The sequence below is a fragment of the Pteropus medius genome, unplaced genomic scaffold (genome assembly GCF_902729225.1).
Source record: "Pteropus medius unplaced genomic scaffold, Ma_sr-lr_union100, whole genome shotgun sequence".
Lineage (NCBI taxonomy): Eukaryota > Metazoa > Chordata > Mammalia > Chiroptera > Pteropodidae > Pteropus > Pteropus medius.
In genome coordinates this window covers 3,099,194-3,103,717 of record NW_024342469.1, presented here as the reverse complement: position 1 = coordinate 3,103,717, position 4,524 = coordinate 3,099,194, and the positions used below count along the sequence as shown (strand labels likewise).

The following is a 4,524-nucleotide window of genomic DNA, read 5'->3' as shown; positions in this document are numbered from 1 at the left end:
TTGACATCATAACAATATTGAACTTTCCAATGCGTGAATGTGGTATATCTCTCCATTTATCTAAGTCTCTTTAATCTCTCTTAGAAATGTTTTGTAGTTTTCAGCATAGGTCTTGCACATCTTTCAAAAGATTCATTCCTATGTATTTTATATTTTTATGCTATCGTAAATTGTTTTTAATGTCATTTTCTACTCTTTTGTTGTTAGTACATAGAAATAAACTTAATTTCCTATACTGACATTTTATCCGGTGATCTCGCTATATTCATTTATTGCAATAGTTTGTAGATTCTTACAGGTTTTCTATGTACATAGTTAGGTCATCTGAAAATATGAACAGTTTTATTTTCTCCTTTGCCAATCTTTACACCTTTTTTTTTTTAACCTTCTTGCACTGGCTCTGACTTATAGTACCATGTTGACTAGAAGTGGTGATAGTGGACAAGAGGTAAGAACGTAATCGTTTCATTCGCATCATGTCTAATTTTTAAATATGCCCTTTATCAGATTGTTTCTTTTTTATTCTTGATTGATTGACAGTTTTTATCATGAATAAGTACTGAATTTTATCAAATGTTTTTCTTCATCAGTGGGCATGGTTATGTTTTTTCTCCTTTACTCTGTCACTATGGCAAATTACACTGATTGATTTTCGAATGTTAAACCAACCTTGCATTTCTGGAATAAACTCTACTTGGTCATGAAGTGTTATCCTTTTAGTATATCTCTGTATCTGATTTACTAATGTATTGTTTAGGATTTTTCATCTATATTTATGAGAGATATCAGCCTGTAAATTTCTTTTATTGTAATGTTCTTGTCAAGTTTTAATATCAGGGTTTTGTCGGCCTAATAAAATAAGTTGGGAGGTGTAAAGAATGTGTGTAAAATTGGTATTATTTCTTCCTCAAATGTCTGGAAAATTACCAGTGAAGCCATCTGAGTCTTAAGTTTTCTTTGTGAAAACGTTTTTAATTACAGATTTAATTGTTTTTAACAGTATAGGATTCTTTGGATTTTCCATTTCTTCTTGTGTTAGTTTTGCTAAATTGCAGTTTTTAAAGAACGTGTTCATTTCATCCAGGTTGTCACTTTTCTCGGCATAAAGTTGTTCATAATATTTTGTTATTACATTTAAAATGTCATTGGGACCTGTAATAATGGTCCTTTTTTATTCTTTTTCCTTGATCAGCCTTCAAGGGATTGTCAACTTTATTACTCTTTTTGAGCACCTAAGTTGGCTTTGTTAACTTTTTCTATCGTACATCTGATCTCTAGTTCATTGATTTCTACTCTTGATTACATTCTTCCTTCTGCTTTCTTTAGGTTTAATTTACTGGGATTATTTTCTAGTTATATGAAATGGAAGCTTAGATCATTGGTTTTCAACCTTCTTTTCTTCTAATTCGTGCATTCGAACCTAAATATTTCCACTTAAGCACTTCTCGAGCTGCTTCTCACAAGTTTCAATATGCTTATTTTCATTATCATTCAGTTCACAGTATTTTCTACCACCCACTGCGATTTCGTCTGTGACCCAGGGATTATTCAGAAGTTTAGAAATTGCTTAATTTCCAAACACTTGAGGATCCTCCAATTATCCTTCTGGTATTAATGTCTTGTTTAATTGCACTGTGGTCGGAGAATGCACTCTGTGTGACTTCAGTCCTTTGTTGAGACCTGCTCCAGCCTGTGGTGTATATTGGTAAATGTTCCAGGGTCCCATCGATATTATGCATGTTAGTGTTTTTCAGTCGTTTATTATTGCTTTACGTAGTTGATATCACTTAATATTTATCCTTCTCAATGTTCCTCATTCCTTCCTGCAGTTCAGCGCTTCTGTCTGGGGTCGCTTTCCTGAAGAATTTCCCGTGCCGTTCCTTGTAGTGACAATTTGCCGGTGACTAATTCTCCTAGCTTTTGGTTGAAGACACTTCATCTCTAAAGAATGTCTTCTCCAAAAAGGATGGCAGGGTTCTGGTCGCTGTTGTTCTTTCCATTATCGCCTGGATTCCAAAATGTAAACTGCTTCACAAATCTGCACGTCACCCATGGGGGCCATGCTGTCGTCCACGTGTGGTTCCAATGTTAGCGTAGGCGCTGCCAAATCAAGCGCATACCATAGTCTTTTAAACATTTATACTTGTCCTTTAGAAAAGAATCTTTCCTTCCAGCTCCTCTGTTAGTTCCCTCCTCTATAGAGGAGCGGATAGCGTCCCCCACACCCTCCGGGTGGTTTTGGGAGGGTCCCAAAGGGTTCTAATAAATAATAAATAATATCCTCCCTCCACCCAGGTTCTGAGGAAGCTGGGAAGCAAAGCACACAGTGCCAGCTGCAGAGCCAAACTGCCGTTTTATTTTGGACACGGGGGTCCCGAGTCGAGGGCCGCGGGGATATTTGGAACAAGGGCACTAACTCCCATCCAGTGAGAGCCCAGTACTGGGCACATCCCACGCATTTTCTCCACCAACTCAGAGCCCCATCCTCTGAGGCAAGTGTCATTGGCTGCACCCAAGAGACAGGAAACTCAAATTCTCAGAATTAAGCAAAGTTCCTACCAGACTAGCAAGTAGCCAGGCTGGGCTCCAAATCCTGTCCAGTCGCAAAGGAACGAGGTTCTCGCAGTGGGCTTCTCAGCGGCCCATCGAGCACTTGCCCCGTGGCGGAAGGATAAATGGGGTAGAACACAGTGCAGATCTGTGTGTATCAAGCCACCCTCTCCCCGCTCACAATACTCTGGCAGCATCGCCTCTTCTCCGCCTCGCAGACGGTCCAGGCTCTCTCCCGCCTCCCCATCCTGCATGCTGTTTCTTTGGTCAATAAACTCACCCTGGCCCCCTTCTCCTGGCTAACTAACTCCCACTCCTGCAGATCTTAGTGTCAATGTCCCTTCTGAGGTGACCATTTTGACCCCTCTTCCAATTTAAATCAGGTCCCCTTTAGAACCTTTATTCATACGCTGTCGTTTTTTTCTTTCTGGAACTTACCATACTTTGTGATCGTATAGTGAGTCTTGATATTTATTTAATCTTGTGATTTACGGGTGCTGCCTCCTTAGACCGTAAACTCCTCGGAGGTACAGGCACCTCGGAGACTCGGGCGCCTCCGCTTCGTTCCTGGCGGCCCAAGCCCAGCCCCAGCCCACGACTCGGCACTCTTGGCGCGTGTGCACGTGATTGATTCTCCTCTTCCTCGGTCCCCTTCACGAGTTGTCTCTTTCTCCTCCTGGGGAAGAGGGGACGGTGTCTAAGCCAGTTGTTCTCCTTCCCTCCCATCCCAATTCTAGTGGCGACAAGCCAGGGAATTTTCTTGGAGCTGCGCAGGTGAGTGGAGATGGATACCTGACGTGACTGTACTGGCTGGATCACAGCAGGGCGACTGGCAGCCCGGCCTGATAACACGTTTGCCTGAGTCACCCTCGGCAGAGGTTGCCAGGCTCCAGGATGGAACATGCGTGTGAGAAATGCCTCTTCTGGGGCACGCCCGCCCCTTTTTAAAATTAGACCAGGGCCGGCGGGTGTGGTCGCCAGGTAAAAAAAAAGTCTGGAGGTTACTAGAGTTGAAGAATTTATGTGCCAAATATGGAATGGGTTTCATTTTCAAGAAGCCGGGAAGAGAACTCGGTTCCGGTGAGAATACTTTTGCCACATTTTGTCCTGTTTTATTTGCATTAAGCCATGTCTTCACCACCGGTTTTGGCTCCTTCCAAGTCAAATTCTGTACCTTTTTCTTCTGTGTCATGAAACGCCCAGCCCAGTGCCCGGCCAGTAAGTGTGGGGAGCAGAGGCCGAGTGCTTTTCAGTGTTACGGCCGGCGCTGCAGATCTCACGTACATGTAATCTCTCATCCCCGTGACAAAGTTACTGGGTTTTAATTTTTTGAAGCAACCCTTGGTTGACCTCACAGATAGCAAGGACCTTGTCAGCTTACAGTCTCTTATTTTTTATCTTATTTTTTACACCTACAGCACCTGGTCTTCCTAGGTGGTCTCCCATCCGAGTACTAACCAGGCCCGACCCTACTTAGGGTCGGAGATCAGACGGGATCCGGCTTGTTCAGGGTGGCATGGCCATAGACTGGATTTTTACATTTTTATTTGACAAATCAGGAGGCTGAAGCCCAGGGCTTGCCGCTTTCACACCTTTAATAAAAAGAAGGTTCCAGGCGCCCACCCAGGTCTGAGCACAGCCCAGGCCTCCTGACTTAGGGTGGAGGCGTATAAAGGAGAAAATCAAAACCAAAAAAAAAAAAAAGCAGAAGCGAACAGCCTCTAAAGGTACAGGAGGTGATTCTTGATGATATTGAAGTGTAAAATGTTTCTCTGCAAAGGCCGGCGTTGCAGATGCGATGGCGTCAAGGCGGTGTTCGCGCCCCCGCCCCGCCCCCAACAGCGCTTCTCCGCAGGTGCATCAGCCACACAGGGTTCCCCGCGAGGCTTTGCTTATCTGCGCAAGCCGAAGCCTTGAATTTTTTTTCTGGGGCTGCAGAAAACAAAACAAACTCCATACAAAATGGGATGTGGC

At 43.5% G+C, this 4,524-nt stretch overlaps 1 pseudogene; it reads right to left on the bottom strand.

The window, feature by feature from the left end:
• Positions 1–3,959: 3,959 nt before the first annotated feature.
• On the bottom strand, positions 3,960–4,078 carry LOC120603051 (uncharacterized; annotated as a pseudogene).
• Between the last annotated feature and the right edge of the window lie 446 nt (positions 4,079–4,524).